At 44.7% G+C, this 18,122-nt stretch overlaps 1 protein-coding gene across 5 annotated transcripts in view; it reads right to left on the bottom strand.

The window, feature by feature from the left end:
- LOC127409838 (zinc finger protein 536-like) overlaps positions 1–18,122 on the bottom strand; it is a 245,656-nt gene that overhangs the window by 215,221 nt on the left and 12,313 nt on the right. The window lies entirely within an intron of this gene.

Here is an 18,122-nt window from a genome sequence, read left to right as displayed (position 1 = left end):
GATGCAATGAAAGTGAATGGTTGACGCTGTCAGTATCTAACATTCTGCCTTTTGTGTTCATACAGGTTTAGAAAGATGTGAGGGCACGTAAATTATGACAACATTTTAATTTGTATGTGAACTATTCCTTTAATTATTCTGCTACAACCAACTTTAAAGGGATAGTTCACCTAAAAATGAAAATTCTCTCATCATTTACTCACCCTCATGCCATCCCACATATGTATGACATTCTTTCTTGTGCAGAACACAAACAAAAGATTTTTGGAAGAATATCTCAGCTCTGTAGGTCCATACATTGGAAGTAAATGGTGGCCAGAACTTTGAAGGTCTAAAAAGGATATAAAGGCAGCATAAAAGTAATCCATATGACTCCAGTGGTTAAATCCATATCTTCAGAGGCCATATGATAGGTGTGGGTGAGAAACTGATCAATAATGAAGTCTTTTTTTTACTATAACTCTCCACTTTCACTTTCACTTTCAGATGTGAAAGTGCAACTAAAGAGGTGCTACATGTGACTTCCAGATGAAAAATTGAAAGTGAAAGTGGAGATTTATAGTAAAAAAGGTCTTAAATATTGATCCTTTTCTCACCCACACTTATTATATCACTTCTGAAGATTTAGATTTAACCACTGGAGTCTAATGGATTACTTTTATGCTGCCTTTATGTGCTTTTTGGACCTTCAGATTTCTGGCCACCATTTACTTGTATTGTGAGGACCTACAGAGCTGAAATATTCTTCTAAAAATAATTTGTGTTCAGCAGAAGAAAGAAAGTCGTACACATCTGGGATGGCATGAGGGTGACTAAATGATGAGATAATTTTTGAGTGAACTATCCCTTTAAAATCAGTTTGATTTTAGCCAGAATCCTATGGAACAGTTGTGTGTAACCAAAGCCTATAATGTTGCTCCACAGTGGTTCAGGTGCAATAAAGACACGTGCTGAGACAGACCGTGAGCTCTGTATGTGGTACACGAGAGGAGGGCACTTTGATGATGGGGTAAAATATGATTCCTGTCCAAGGTGCCACTTTCCTGAGAACAAAACCTCTTTTCTTCCCTCATCCGCATCATCAGCATCTGTGGCTCTGTCATCAGTGTCATTGGCGCTTTTTTCTGCTTTTAACCAAAGCAAATGAATACAAACGCACACTCAAATTCAAATCAAGAATATATATCAAGAATGTCTACACACACACAAAACGCACTTGCGTGCAATGACTCCATCTATTTCGCCTTTTGTTTTTTGTAATCATAAAAGACATGCAGGCTGTTGTAGAATGATAAAAGAGAGGGGGGCGGTAAAATCTGCCGCAGACTAACAAAGTCCTGCGCATTACCCAATCCTGCTTTGAAAGGCTCCTGCTCAGTGCTAAATAAATAATCTGGACGGCATAAACTCTGTGAACTACATAACCTGACCTCCCTTTAAAGTAGCAAAGAACCCTGAGAGTATGGGCCTCCCAGAGAGAAAGAGAGGGCAGCAGCGTAAGGGCAGGGGCACAGATGTGGGGCTCAAAGTGGGCCACCCCCAGAGTCTGCAAGGGGAATTCTAATCACCCTGTAGTATTTCAATAGAGTGCCAAGATGAACACACACACTCATATGTGTATGCACACATGCAAACAGATACACAGTCTCTCTCGCTCACACACACATACTCAAAGGCATGCTTGCCTTAAGTCAAATTCTAAATTGGATCCCAGGAGCTTTTTTCTCTACCTTGTTCACCAAAGGCATTGTATATGTTTTCTGAGTACTCAGCATATGTTGGGTAACCTGAGCACTCTTTAGCACGCACACACATACACAAACACATATGCCTATTGTTTCCAGAAGTAGAAGTTGTGTTGTCTTTTTTTTTTTTTTTTTTTCTCTTTTTCCTAAAGGTATTTCTCATCAGGAGCTTAATTCAATTTAAAATATCACACATATATCTATTATGTCAAAACTTAAGAAAAACACCCACACACCTGATACAGCCATACATGCTAGGCTTCAGGAATGAGCAAGATTAGGTGAGACTTGGAGTGGGGGATGTGTTTGCGTGTTTATTATATTGTTTTTTTTTTGTTTGTTTTTTTGTCTTTCTTTTGTATCTGAGGGGTGACCTAAAATAAGTTCCTCTGTAATTTTGCACTGAGCAAGATGATTGATGACTGACAATGATATCCCGCAGTTTGTTTTATTAAAACTTATTGTGGTATGCCAACATATTCCTCACACTATACTGCTTGGAGCTTTAACATATTCGAACAATGATATCTGATGCCCATCTCTTGCTATTTTGAGCAGAGGTGTTTTACATAGTCAAACTCCACCGCTTAGAGACATTGGTTGAATGGCAACATCTTTATGATTACTATAATGTTTAAAGGGATAGTTTGGGAGTGGGGGGTGTGATTTTGTCTTCTTTCCAAATCCTTATCGCTGACTTTTTCTGCTGTGGTACACAAAATTAGATGTTAGGTGGATTGTTAGCATCAATCACAATTTACTTTCATTGTATAGAAAACAGATGCCATTAAAGTAAATGGTGACTGAGGCTAATATTCTGCCTAACATCTCTTTTTGTGTTCCATGAAAGAAAAAAAAGTCATGTAGGTTTGGAATTACATGCCAAACTATTCCTTTAAGGAATTTTGCCTTTAATTGTATAAGACAATATAGAAATTATAGGGAAAAAAGTGGGATCGGGATACATCCAGCCCTCACCAAATTTGACCATGGGTCACCAACACAGACCATCTCGCCATTTGTCGATGCACATGCTCTTTCTGCCAGGCCACAACTACAATTAATGGCAGCATCTTATCTGCTGAATGGCTGAAAAATACTCCACTCCCTCTTGCCAGCACTAAAAAGCATTAAAGAAATGATGCTCTCAGTTACCTAATCACAATATTTGCTTTTTAAAGAACCGTTTCAAATCCTACACTTTAACAGACAGTTCCTGGAACAATGCTGTCTGTCAGAGCGGCAAAATGGTAAAAGTAATAGCAAAACCAGTGAAGTGTTGACTTTACAAAGGATACAAGGAAAAAACAGACACCCCCAACCACCACCACCAACCCCCTTCATCACCATCTCTCTCTCTCTCTCTCTCTCTCTCTCTCACTCTCCGGCTGGCAGCCGAAGTTAACATTTTCAGAGAGAATATTCCTCCCTCCAATAGTGAAGTGTAATTCATTTTCCATCTCTGTTCATTAATCATTGTTAAAATTAGTGATCCATTTCTTCCACTCTGCCATCTGCACTCAGCTTCGTTACAAACATGACACCTCCCCGCATAATAAAAGCTGACAGGCACGAGGATGCCTTTCCAAATAGCTTTCTGCATATGTGCACCTCTACAACTGATGCTGTTGTCAAGACAAAAGTAGGTTATTTAAGCTCCACACTTTAACAATGCACACACAAACACAAACACGCACAGATGTACACACGTCTGACTTGCCAAACATGAACATATACAGCATATAGACCAGGAGTAGATGTCCAGAAAAATAAGAGCACATATTTACATTTAGTTGGAGTTAATGTTGTATATCGGAACAGATAATGCTCACAGATTTAAACAAACCTTGTTTGCTAGTTTACTCTCTCTGTCTCTCCCTCTCTTTGTTATTTTCTTTTGTTACACATGCACACACACGCAGACACAAACATAATCTTATCTGGAATGTGCTCAAATCTCAACTCCAAAAGCCAAGCCATTTTCCTTATGACAGGTGAAGTTATGAAATCGCAATCTTTAACACAGTCATCAGTGCAACAGACAACAAAGAACCTGTTGTGAGTTAATGTGCTTTTTACGTCCTCTAGAGTTTTATTTTACCTTTCATTAGCACATGCTTGTTGTTTTCTACTTGTTGTGTGTTTACCAGGCCTTAAGAAAAAAAAAAGGCCTTGGCCCTCACCCGCAGTGTGTGTGTGTGCGTGTGTGTGTGTGTGTGTAAGAGGTTTCTCATTTATTGCATTCTCATTTCTCACACAAGGGAAGCAGCGCTTTGACCTGCTCTAGGAAAAATAATAACCGTAATGATGATGATAATAATAATAAATACATTACATTATACATTACACGTAATAAATACAACATGCATTTAATGCTCACACCTACTGTTGACTGATATTTGTCTAGTATATTACCAGGCGAGAGTCTCCAATTCTCCAGGCAGGTCGGGACACTGAAGTGCTCTCTTTGTAAAGGAGAGCATATATAAATGTTATCCAGCATGTGTGTCACTATGACGTGTGTGGGTGCTTGTGTGTTAGGGAATTTGTGTAACAAACGTGTAAATGTGTACAAGTGGACTGTGCTATTGACAAGTGACTAAGTGTGTGAGTGTGTGTGTGTGTGTGTGTGTCTCTGTTGGCTGAGGAGAGGAGGATCGTGCTGATATAATGAGCAGCTTGGAGCAGATGATACTCCGACTCCATCCTCCAGATCCAGACCAGAAGCCTGTGTTTGCTTTCGGCAGGCCGGGGCTCCAGTCTCAGCGCTCCCCCTTCCATCCCAGTTGAGTCCAAGGCTTCACACTAGGCCTCCCAGGAGCCCTTGGCCCAAACCATTAATCTATATAATGCCCTCAAAGAGGGAGCTTTTTCTCACCGCTGAGAGCCAAGCGAAACAAGGGCAACGGCTACACCGTAGAGTCAGCTGTTCGCCCAACTGCTGTCTACAGACGTACACTCACACATATACAGCCAAGCGATGAACACATGATAAACATCAAATCTGACAGCTACACATAAACAATTAATCGTATAAACATATCTCAGCCTGATCTCATGAAAATTACGTGACTTTGGCGTTGCAAAATCACATTACATGGTTCATCACATATATCGCGGCAGTTCCGATGTGAAATGTTCACTGTGTGGCGCCAAAAGAGAGTTAAATGTTCTTCCAAACAGAAGTGTTTTTCCCGTACAAAGACATAACTCTGCGTAACCACCATAGTATAAAGCATCGTTGTAGAAATTAACTTGCTAGTTATGACTGTTTTCCGAAACCGTAGTAACTATGTTGCACATCCATCGTTCGAACCATGTTGGTTGAGCTGTCGTTAATGACGTTACTCAGGCATGGAGCTTCCACAAATATTAAATTATATTAGCTCGTTTACATGTACACCAGAAAGCCATTTAATGCAAGAAAGCTGCTGAAGACACGAAAGTGACATGCAATTTGTAATACGACAAATTCATTGCACTGCAATAGATGGGTTTCCCTCTTTATTAGACTTTGGTGTTCCCCTGACGCACTTGCGCATATGCACATGCGCACTCTTCAAAAACATATTAACGGCACTTCTGCATTAACATAAACACATAAAAGCCATGTTCTCCGATAGAAACCATGTGTGATGCTGGCTATGCAAATGTTAAAATGTATCACATAAATCATATGCTGTAGTAAAAGTGTTTTGATATCAGAAGATAGAATGAGGAAGAGGGCAGAAAAGTGTCTATGATAATCTTATAATCTGCAGTTTTACTCGTGATTTGTGTAAAACGGAATAAAAGTCATTCTTGGTGTCATTGTGTGCCTCTAGTGTTCATTTCACCAGGAAACTGCTGCGACATATTCAACGAGCCATGTAAAATTAATTTTACCAAACTTTTGGTATAGTAACGTGATTCAATGAGACCAGGCTGATGTATATGCAGGGCATACACACCTACCCTTAAACAAGAAATAAAAACCCCAAATATCAGATTCAGCAGACGGGGCGGCGGCTAAATCATGTTGACATTCACCCTCAACATGACCAGGAGAAAGCCAGAGCTTCAGCAATTTCCCCTATCTGCTAATTTGGTTCTCCGTGACCCTGATGCGAGCACACACACAAAAGCATACATCTCAATCCTTCTATTCACAGCGCACATGCAGACACGTTTAATTTCAGGTTCTCGCCACGTCTGAATTACAGAAAAACTGATGGTGGACAGAGGCCAGGCCCCACCGGACTGATTAGCATCATTTAAGAAAGTGTGCAGCGCCGCAAAGACCAGCCAGCCCACGAGATGGGTGGCCTCTCCCTGCACAAGAAGTCAATACCTAGTAAACTCATTTGAATTGAACATAGTGAAAAAGTACTTCAGCACCCAGGCCATAGCACACATTTCCCTCTCTTTCCATGCATTTATGTATTCCTCCTTCCCTCACTCCCTGTTTCCCTTTGTCTCCCACTAAGTGCTTTCAATGTTGGTCACCTGCCGGCAAAGGTATGCATATACATTAAGAGTCGAACAATGTTTTTTTTCAGAGGTATGAAAATAATAGAAGGGAGAGGCGTCACCCCTCCCTCTAAATTAGATAAGCCATGCAAATGGCTTAAAATTTTGTAAAGCTTTTGAGAAAATCCTACTTATGGTAGCGATTCTGTGCCAAAAAGTTCATCTGGCCTGTAAATTTAAGCATGGATTACAAATATTCAAATCATGAGCTTACTGTTCAAATAAACATTTCCAACAGGGGGAAAAGTTGCAAGGCATACACTTTCAACATAATTCCCTGTCTGGCATCGCCTGCCCCTCACTCCTAATAAAACAAAACCTCTCCAAAAATTCAAGAGAGAGAGAGAGGGTGGGGGGGAAACAAAACAAAGGAGTTAAAAGTTCGCCTTTTCATTTTTCGTCAGTCTGAATAAACACTGTTGATGAAATCTGTAATGAATGTAATTGTAACCACCTATACAATTGCAATCTGCTGGGTAAGAGAGCGAGACAGAGACAGAGATAGAGAGAGAGAGAGAGAGAATTCACAGGCACACACAGGCTGGGAAAGTGGAACAGATAGCAGAGTTTATATTTGAAAGAAAAAAGTAAGAGAGGGAGAAGGAAACAGAGAGAGAATCAAATGGCTTAGGCTGGTCAGCTGCTTACCACATGGTAGAACTAACAAGGACTGAAGTTACAATGATTTCTAGCTTTGCTCGCATGTCCTCCCTTTTTTTCTCTCTGCCTCAGGAACTCACCCCAAACTCAACCTTGATATTGTACCCCAGAAACAAGTGTATCTGAGCCACTTCTTAGTGCACAACTTTAACCTTGACCTGGACGCCGGATGTCACATCTCTCACTTCTCTCCTTCCGTTGAGAGAAGAAAAGAGTCTTTTGCAATGACAGCCGGTGCTACCCTAGGAGAATAGCCCCTATCATTCCAAACCAAGAGTGCCATATTAAAGTCTTCCACATTTGCGAAATTGCAAACAGATGCAACTCAAGTACCTGCAAATAATCTGCCAAGACCAATTTCAAAAGGGAGATTTCCAAATATGTGGAAGTCATTAGGACGCGCATTATTTTTGCAATGAGCAGGAGGCTGGAGCCGCTCTAGAGGCAGATGGGTACTGCTTTTATTTAGCCAGAAAAAAGGCCCGCTTGTTGTTCCATCATAAATGAAGATATATAACACCAACAAAACAATTACATCCCAAATATTGATGATTCAAAGACAACAAAGGAATGTAAAAATTCTTCTTAATCATTGCCTCCCAAAATCTTTCATCTTACTATTTCTCTCGAAATGTTCTTCTGTTAATTTTAGATATCACAAGATTCAAAGAGATCTAACGTTAATGTAAAAAGTAAAATATTAAAGGTAAAACCGTTTTTTTTTTTTTTTTTAAGTCAACTGTATAAAATAAATTCTTCAGGTATCTGATTTTCAACTGCTGTTGCTTTCTTTTTTTGTCCCCTGCTTTTTAAGAAACAGGATCTGAATTTTTGGTTCCTTATCTGTCACTCACTCGACGTTGGTGTCGATGTAGTGACACTAGGGGTCACTCTTGGGAGCCCGAGACACCTCTGGTCTTTGATAAAAGGCCAATGAAAATTGTCGAGTGGTATTTGCATGCCACTCCCCCGGACATACGGGTATAAAAGGAGCTGGTATGCAGCCACTCATTCAGATTTTCTCTTCGGAGCCTAACGGTTAAGCTCACTGAGCTGTATACTACTGTTCATTCACCTCTGCTGGATCTGACGGCGCATTTCAGCGGCTTCTCCCCCCTCTGCACTGGTGCACTGCAGAGAATACCCCTGGGCGCTTCAGCAGAAAAACTAGAGAGTATATTTTCTGAAAGGGCATTTTTCCCCTCTAAAAGAATATATATTTCTCTAAAAGAGCACACACACGGAATGTCTTTTTAAAGACGCGTCTTTTCAAAGATGCTTTTCCGCTCATCTGCCCCGATCGGGCTTCCGGGTGAGTCCGCCGGCTCGTCTCACGGTGAGTTCGACCTCTTATTCGGAGCCCGCGAAAGTGATGAGCTCTCAAGCTCAGCATCTGAGAGCGGGCTCGTCCAGTCGGAAGCCTCAGCTGGGCTCCTCCCTTCGGGGTCGATTGCCCAGTCACAGGCTGACGCGGAGATGATGACATGCTTTCCCGGGCAGCCGCGAGCGTCGGTTAAAGTGGACTTCACCGCTCTTCCCTGAACCCTCGCGGCTCGGTGATTGGTGATTGGTTCCTGGTTCCTGGTTCCGCCGCTCAAAGCCACGCCCCGCCCCTTTCTTCCCGGAAGTGCATGAAGAGTTGACAAGGTCACGGGAGGCACTTTTTACTGCCCGGTCCCGATCTTTTCAGCTTCCCCGCACTCACTACCCTCGATGGTGGGGCGGCCAAGGGCTATTCGGCAATCCCCCGGTGGATAAAGGCACTCGCGGTGCACCTATGCACGCAGAGCGCCGCCACCTGGCACGGGTGCCCAAAGCCCCCGTCCAAGGCCTGTAGGTTTATGTCGTCTCTGATGGCCAAGGCCTACGGTGCCGCTGGACAAGCCGCCTCCGCCCTGCACGCCATGGCTCTCCTGCAAGTCCCCCTGCGGTGACTGCACCGGCTCCGCCGCAGCCCGCCCCTTTGGCCCGGCCCCGGCAGGAAGCAGACGCCACCCGTCTCGTGGCCGCCCAGAACCTGTGAAAGGCTTCAAAGCGCCCTTGAGACGGGCGACCCAGGGACAACAAAACCCGCTGCTCTGGAGTTGGTAAGCAGATCTTCATCTTTTTGTTACCTTTTGCATTTAATTGCGCTGCATGCCCAAGTGGCTGCAGTACTCGAGAGCTCAGCAAGAGTGGTTTCCTTGTTCCCTGGGTCACGTATCCGGTGTGTAAGGCTGTCATCACGACCACCGTCCACCACTCCATTTGGCAGGTTTGGCACTCCAGCGGCGGTCTCCCGCCCCTGAGCGCCCAGCTGTGGCACAAATCCACCCCCGATGTGACAGTCTCCAAGGGTCACGAGCACAGGCCTCTTCCTCCCCCATCCCAGGCTGTTCCAGGGGTGGTCACAAGAAGCCAGGTAAGTGCTACGATGTCCTTAGACTCAGCACGGCCACGACGTGGTGTGGCACCTTGAGCTCCACCCCGCCGTGAGGCCCCACCTGCCGGTACATCCAATGACGTTGTCCCTTTGGTCCCCCTTGTGCGGAACTTGGACGCATGGCTTGCGCTTTCCAATCCGTCACGAGGGCTGGTCCGGACCGTCTGACTCGGCTGCGTGATTCACTTCGCCAGGCATCCGCCCAGGTTCAGCGGTGTCCACTTCACCTTGGTGAAAGACGAAAACACTGCTACCTTGCGTGGAGATCGTTACCCTCCTATGGAAGGGCGTGATAGAAGGTGTCCCTCCAGCAGAGATGTAGAAGGGTTTTTTCAGCCCCTACTTCATCGTACCGAAAAAAGGCGGTGGGTTGAGGCCAATCTTGGACCTGTGAGTTCTGAACTAGGCTTTACACAGACTCCCGTTCAAGATGCTGATACGAAAACGCATTGTGGCGAGCGTCTGGCATCAAGACTGGTTTGCGGCGGTAGACCTGAAGGATGCGTACTTCCACGCCTCGATCCTTCCTCGATACAGACCCTTCCTGCGGTTCGCGTTCGAGGGTCAGGCGTATCAGTACAAAGTCCTCCCTTTCGGCCTGTCCCTGTCTCCTCACGTCTTTACGAAGGTCGCCGAGGCTGCCGTTGCCCCGTTAAGGGAGGTGGGCATTCGCGTTCTCAACTATCTCGACGACTGGCTAATCCTAGCTCACTCTCGAGACGTGTTGTGCGCACACAGAGACCTGGTGCTCTCACACCTCAGCCAACTGGGCTTCGGGTCAACTGGGAAAAGAGCAAGCTCCTCCTGGTTCAGAGCATCTCTTTTCTCGGTTTGGAGTTGGACTCAGTCTCCTTGACAGCGCGCCTTACGAACGAGCGTGCCCAGTCGGTGCTGGCCTATTTGAAGGCGTTCAAACAGGGAACAGCGGTTCCACTGAAACTCCCTCGGAGGCTCCTGGGGCATATGGCATCCTCGGCGGTGGCCACCCCGCTCGGGTTGATGCATATGAGGCCGCTTCAGCACTGGCTCCAGACTCGAGTCCCGAGACAGCCATGGCGCCACGGGACAAACCGTGTGGCCATCACGTTGGTCTGTCACCGACTTTTCAGCCCTTGGACCGACCTCTCGTTCCTATGGGCAGGTGTTCCTCTAGAACTGGTCCTCAGGTGCATCGTGGTCACGACAGACGCATCCAAAATGGGCTGGGGCGCCATTTGCAATGGGTACGCAGCCGCCGGCCTCTGGATGGGTCCACGACTGCATTGGCACATCAACTGCCTCGAGTTCTTGGCAATTCTGCTTGCCCTGCGGAGGTTTCGGCCATTGATCCAGGGCAAGCACGTGTTAGTTCAGACAGACAACATGACAACGGTAGCATATGTCAACCGCCAAGGTGGTTTGCGCTCTCGTTGTATGTCACAACTCGCCCGCCGTCTCCTCCTCTGGAGTCAGCAGCACCTCAAGTCACTGCAAGCCACTCACATCCCGGGCAACCTCAACACTACGGCGGACGTGCCGTCACAACAGGTTACCTTCAGGGGAGAGTGGAGACTCCACCTTCAGGTGGTCCAGCTGATTTGGAGTCGATTCGACAGGCACAGGTGCACCTGTTCGCCTCCCAATAATCCTCCCCACTGCCTGCTCTGGTACGCCCTGACCGAGGCCTCCCTCGGCATAGATGCACTGGCAAACAGCTGGCTCCCTGGCATTCGCAAATATGCGTTTCCCCCAGTGAGCCTGCTTGCACAGACCCTGTGCAAGGTCAGGGAGGACGAGGAGCAGGTCATCCTGGTAGCACCCTACTGGCCCGCCCAGATGTGGTGCTCGGACCTCACGCTCCTCGCGACAGCTCCCTCCTGGCAAATTCCCCTGAGGAAGGACCTTCTTTCTCAGGGAAGGGGCACCATCCAGCACCCGCGCCCAGACCTCTGGAATCTCCATGTCTGGCCCCTGGACAGGACGTGGAAGACCTAAGCTGTCTCCCACCTGCGATGGTAGACACGATCACTCAGGCTAGGGCTCCCTCTACGAGGCGCCTGTATGCCTTTTAAGTGGCGTCTGTTCGCTAAGTGGTGTTCTTCCCATCGGGAAGACCCCCAGAGATGTGCAGTCAGATCAGTGCTTTCCTTCCTGCAAGAGAGGTTGGAAGGGAGGCTGTCCCCTTCCACCTTGAAGGTGTACATTGCTGCCATAGCAGCACACCACGACGCAGTAGACGGTAAGTCCTTAGGGAAGCACGACCTGATCATCAGATTCCTAAGAGGCGCCAGGAGGCTGAATCCCTCCAGGCCACACCTCGTTCCCTCATCGGACCTCTGTAGTTCTTCAGGGTCTACAGAGAGCCCCCTTTGAGCCTTTGCAGTCAGCCAAGCTTAAGACACTCTCCTTGAAGACTGCCCTCCTGACTGCGCTCACTTCCATCAAGAGGGTAGGTGACCTGCAAGCGTTCTCTGTCAGCAAAACGTGCCTGGAGTTCGGTCCAGATTACTCTCACGTGATCCTGAGACCCTGACCGGGCTATGTGCCCAAGGTTCCCACCACCCCTTTAGGGACCAGGTGGTGAACCTGCAAGTGTTGCCCCAGGAGGAGGCAGACCCAGCCCTGTCGTCGCTGTGTCCGGTGCGTGCTTTACGCATCTATTTGGATCACACGCAGAGCTATAGAATCTCTGAGCAGCTCTTTGTCTGCTTTTGGTGCACAGCAGAAAGGAAGCGCTGTCTCCAAGCAGAGGATCGCCCACTGGCTCGTTGACGCCATAACTATGGCATATCTCACCCAAAACATGCTGCCCCCGGTAGGGCTATGAGCCCATTCTACCCGTGGTGTAGCGGCTTCTTGGGCCTTGGCCAGAGGTGCCTCTCTAACAGACATTTGCAGAGCAGCAGGTTGGGCAACACCCAACACCTTTGCAATGTTCTACAACCTCCGGTTGGAACCGGTTTCGTCCCAGGTAGTGGCACGCAACACAAGCGGATAAGCCCGGGATAGCCGGCCGGGTGTATCGTTTGCACATAGCGCCTTCCACCTCCTTTTGAGCTGAAGATGTGCGCCGTTAATTCCCAGTAGTGTTCACAAAATTTGTTCCCTGGTTGACTTCCTCCGAGCCTTGTGACAGTCGAGTTTTCGGAGAGACTCGCTGCCGGCCCAGTACACGCGCTAACTAAGAGCCCTGTTCTGGAGTAGGTGCTCCGCATGTGGCTGTTCCCTGTAAGGGTAACCCCATGCGATCTATATCTTCTGCTAATTCGTTTCCATGCTGGCAAACTGCGTCTTCCTTGGGCAGAGCCCCTCTGCCCCAGTCTCCATGTTTGTAGTAACTCCTCCCCCATTGGGCAGGATCTACCTTGAAGGCTCTCCACATGGTTGGAAAGACCATGTGATGTATTCTTCCACTTAAATATCCCAGTTGGATAATCCCCTTTCTTTTTTAGGGAGTGGAAAAAGAGAAAGGGAAAAGAGGCCACGACTGGGTTAAGCCTGTCTCTATCTTTGGGTAGTCGACTTGTCCCCAAAAAGGGCCGTTCGACACTCATAACTGTGTTGGGGGAGGTTACTACATCGACACCAACATCTCGTTCCCTCCATCAGGGAACGGAGGTTACACCAGTAACCATGACGTTTTCTTGCTGACTATCTATTTTTTCTCTCTTTATGTACCTGTCCTTTTGTGTTCTCCAAATACCCTTATAAATCTGCAAGCCTGTGCCGCATTCTCTAATTAAAAATGATTTTACCACCATGCACTGCGACAGACTTAATCAAGAAGTGTGTCGACCAGTTTCTCTGCTCCATTCTGCATGGGATATCCCACACACATATTATTCTCTCTTTTTTCAACCACTACAAGTGTGTTCTCACATCAAATAAGTATTAAGATGAAAAAAGTTGGATTAAATAATTAATTTACATATTAACACAGAAAATCAGGCCACTTCAAACAATAAGCACTCAGTCAAATTCCTTATAATTGTAACAGTAGGAAGCATTCTGAGGCATTCCACCCTCAACAAATGCTCTGTTTCAATAGTGTGTGTGCATGCATGCGTGCATGCATGCGTGCGTGTGTGTGTGTATGTGTTTGGGTGAGAGAAAAATCAGCATAGAAACGTGACAGAATAGTAAGTAATGAGAAATTGAACAAAGTAAAATTTAGTTTTTATCTCTTTCTCTCTCGTCGTCCATATTATTAGTTTTCTGTCTCAATGTGGCTGGCAAAAAGAAAAAAAATTATATAATTGAGCAGTACAGAACATGTGCCCTCCCCGCTCCAAGATGACAGATGGATTATAAAAACTTCAAAGGCGAGCATTTGGAGCACCAAGGGAGAGATGGTAGGTATTTGAACTATCATTCTTTACCCAGGAGACAATGGCTGCCTGACATGGCATATACATCAAGAAATAGTGCAACCACACAGACATAATCTCTCTCTCTTTCAATCTTAAACATCCGATTATGAGTAAATTCCAGTCAAGCACATAAAGTCTAAGGAGTGTTTTTTTTTTTTTTTTTTAAGATCACAAACAAGACACACACACTATTTAGAAGACCTTCATAACTGCTATATAATGTGACATACAAAAGAATAAACACCAAATTAACTTGTCATCCACAGCAAGAAGTCAGTGAATGTTGTATTAGTTTTAGAGTGTATTTAATGAAAAGCTCCATTCATGAAGGCTATAGCTAGAGGAGTATTTGTGCCCCTGTGAGAATGACTTCAGAAGCCAGTAAAAGAGAGGTACTGCTATCTGTTTCTCTCATCCTCTGCCGTGCTTTAGATATGGTTCTGATCTATTAAAAAAACATGGCCATCTGTCCAACTTCCTTCAGCACAGAGGCAGCCTACAGGCACACTACTTTTAATAATATAGAGACAAGATGTGGGAATGCCACCATGCATACCTAATGAGAGGATATAGATCCCCTGCTGCAAATCACAACTGATCTGATTCTTGACCAAATCTGCCTCTGTGTGAACTTACTTTCATTTGTTTCTGGTATAAAATACACACTTGCACTAGAACACAATCTAATTTGTTCTGTAGCCATTGAGTCAACTTAGCTTAAAGGATTCATTTGTAGTGACCTAAACCAAGCAGTATGAGTGTATTTGTAATTGGAGTAGGCTCTAATTGTATTTTCTTGTGGTTCTATTTGGCTCTTTAGGACTTCACTTGTACCAATTCACTGTGCAGGTAATTGGCAATTACGCAATATGCAAACCTTTTTATAAAAGACGCTCATAAAAAAAGCATCTCCGTATTATTAGGGCTAATTTAGTGATGAATTATAATTATACAATTATATAACATTCAAATAAAAAAAGCTATACAAAATTTAAGCATTTAAGTATGTCCTCTGACCTGCCAAACCACACTTACCGAGAATGATTGCCGATGTCTCAGGATGTGCTTTTAAAAATGTAACTCCTTTAAACTTGACACGGCATCTTAAAATCGCAGCGCTCATGGCGCAAGATGCTTAAAAACAGCCAAAGACACTTGTTTGACACATCCTGATTGAACAGCCCCTGAATCTACCATGGGCAGAATGACAAAATCAATTGCAAAACCCTGATGTGGACTGTAGTGATAAAAGTATGTTAAATTATATACACTTATTGAACACTTTATTAGGAACACTATGTTCCAAATAAAGTGCCCGACATGGTCTTCTGCTGTTGTAGCCCATCTGCCTCAAGGTTCGACATGTTGAACATTCTGAGATGCTATTCTTCACACTACAACTGTACAGAGCGTTTATCTGAGTTACCGTAGCCTTTCTGTCAGCTCGAACCAGTCTGGCCATTCTCTGTGGACCTCTCTCATCAACAAGGTGTTTCTGTCCACAGAACTGCCGCTCACTGGATGTTTTTGACACCATTCTGAGTAAATTCTAGAGACTGTTGTGCATGAAAATCCCAGGAGATCAGCAGTTACAGAAATACTCAAACCAGCCCATCTGGCACCAGCAATCATGTCACTGTCGAAATCACTGAGATCATATTTTTCCCCATTCTGATGGTTGATGTGAACATTAACTGAAGCTCCTGACTCGTATCTGCATAATTTTATGCATTGCACAGCTATCACACGATTGGCTGATTAGATAATTGCATGAATAAATATGTGTACAGGTTATTTGCATGAAAAATTTGGTGTACAGGTGTTCTTAAAGTGCGTGAGTGTAGAAATAAAACATATTGACTTATAAAGCCACTTTTGTAATGTCTATTCAATGCTCTATCATCTGGCACAATAATGCAAAGTCTCTGAATTATCATTAAAATATCAATACCAAATATTGATATGATTATTTCTGATTTGATTAATTACCTAGTATATCATAATTTATTTGATTAGATTTTTTTAATTGTATAACAGTCCTGCTAATAATACAAATGTAATGCAACATAGTACATATGTACACAGACACACACACAACTGAGCAGCTCCAGACAACCAAGATGAGATGCAGAAAAGCAATGTGAAAGAATAAGCTACACATACTTTGATAAAGTACACCTGAGATCCAGACACCTGCCACTTAAGCATTCACACTCACACTTAGCATTCATCCGAGTGCTGTCCTTTGACCTTTAGGATAATCCCTCTTCCTGATCTTGGAGTTTATGTGTTTATGTATATATGTACTTAAGTGGCATCTGCAGTGGGGCTTGAAGTAACACCTTTCCTCCCAAGTGGTCATCTTTACAATGTCCATCTGGATTTGTCCTTAAATCCCACTGGTTATCCTATCAATGCTCAAAGCATGTTTATGTGTAATGTAATCCATCTTCCTCAATTCATCCCACTCCCTCTGCTCCTCCCTGCCCTCCTCCCTCTCTCTTCTTCCCAATTTTTGGCAAATTTAACTCTTTAGGTGAGAAGTTGTCGAAGAACAAGTTATCAACCAGTATGAATTTTTCAATTGCCCATGCAAGTTCAAATAACTAGAGTGTGTGGTGGCCAGTGGCCAGTATAATTCCAATTTATGTAACTATGAAATATATGCTCATAATTCAGAAAATAAATATTTGAAAACAAATACCTATAATTTCAAAATGGCCAAATATCATCTTATTTATCTGCTTGGACGATATGTCTGTCTATAAATAGTTACAACAAGCTAATCTCTGTCCATTACACTTTCACATATAGCTTTGCTTTTATATTAAACCTATACATTTATCATAGATGATGTCTCTCCAAAAGTAAGAATCAGACTGAAGGTGTGATCTTATAACTTCAACATCTCAAATCCTCTTCAAAACGCACTCAAATCCTCAATATCCTTCAATGTTTTTCCTTTTTCTCTTTCTCCCTAGGCTTGGAGGTGTGGAGAACCTCCCCCTTACTCATAACTGACTACACTGTTTGATTAAAAGCATATTTGGACAGTAGAGAAAAAAACCGGCCAAACCGCCATAATTAAGATCACTTCCGAGATTACTCATGACAACAAAAGTGGGGAAAAAGGGATCCTGCGGCCAAGACGAGTGGATGAAACAGAGGAGCATGGGACGGGGCAGACCCCTCTTGTGCCTTGATCAAACGTCCAGCCAAGGGGAGACGGACTCCCGTGGCTCCCACTGTACATAGAAAGACATGCCAAACAAGTGTCTTTCTGTACTGTGAATGGTTTGTGCTGCACATATCAACCCAACATGTAAGTAGTTGATATGCTCAGTACACAGTGACAGACACCATTTCACACACACAGCAATTTCACAAAAAATCCCAGAATAAGAGGAAAAGAAATAACAAAGTCCCCCCAAATAAAGGCACTAACACATAGACACATACCAAAGGATTAAACAAACATTTTCGTATGCAATAACACAAATACACACACTCAGTTTTGGAGTAACAATGCTGCAGGTGCTGTGCAAGTCTAATGAAGACAAATAAACGTGCGAGAGTGCCTAGAAGTCACATAATAACAAATAAAGATCAATACTTCTCAGAGGAGAATTATTAGCCAGCTTTGTGAGTTTTAGCCAAAAGCCTCTGGGTGTGATTTGTTCTGTCTCACTCATAACTTCCCTTTTTCACAGCAGACACAGAAACCCCACATCACATTTCTCTTTCTCTCTCTTTCTTTCTCTCTCTCTCTCTCTCTCTCTCTCTGTGTTACGGCTGTGGTTAGGGTGCTCACTGAGGCGTTGCAAGTTAAGTGGCCTGCCCAGAGGGAGTGCGGAGCTACGCAGTGGCCCACCTGGGCCTTGATCCTGAGACCCCCTGCGGTCAGAGGTCCATCTCCTTAACCATTCCTCCACGATGCTTCGCATTACCCCAGCCATCCTCAGCCTCCAAACCCAGCGCGGGAGTCCAATAATATAATCACAGGGATGTAGTGTGTGCCGGAGAGCCCTGAGGCTATGGCAATCAGCGGGGCTGAGTGAGGGGTAAGAGAGGCCGACGGGAGAGAGAGAGAGGAAGAAAAATATATAAACAAAGGGAAAATCTCCCATAGCTTCCCCGTTCGGCTCACACTGAAACTGGATCGTGTCGGATCATCATTTCTGGAGATGCGGGATGAGAGGGGGGCTGAGGTTTGCACTTTAAAGGGGACCTCCCACGATGGAGAGTGATTGGGGGAGGGGGCAGAGAGGGGGGGTAAGAATCATGAATCTTCTCTGCCCAACCTTAAGCCTCTCTAGTTAGTTGATCTAACGATGACTGGTCACAGTACCATCATCATGCAAATTTAAACAGAGATGATCTTTTAGCTGCTGAATGAGGGGGCCACACATACAGTAGAGCGTGTTAATGATCAACACC

This window comes from Myxocyprinus asiaticus, chromosome 2 (assembly GCF_019703515.2).
Source record: "Myxocyprinus asiaticus isolate MX2 ecotype Aquarium Trade chromosome 2, UBuf_Myxa_2, whole genome shotgun sequence".
NCBI lineage: Eukaryota > Metazoa > Chordata > Actinopteri > Cypriniformes > Catostomidae > Myxocyprinus > Myxocyprinus asiaticus.
The sequence above is the reverse complement of the archived record's forward strand: the minus strand, read 5'-3'. Positions and strand labels throughout refer to the sequence as shown.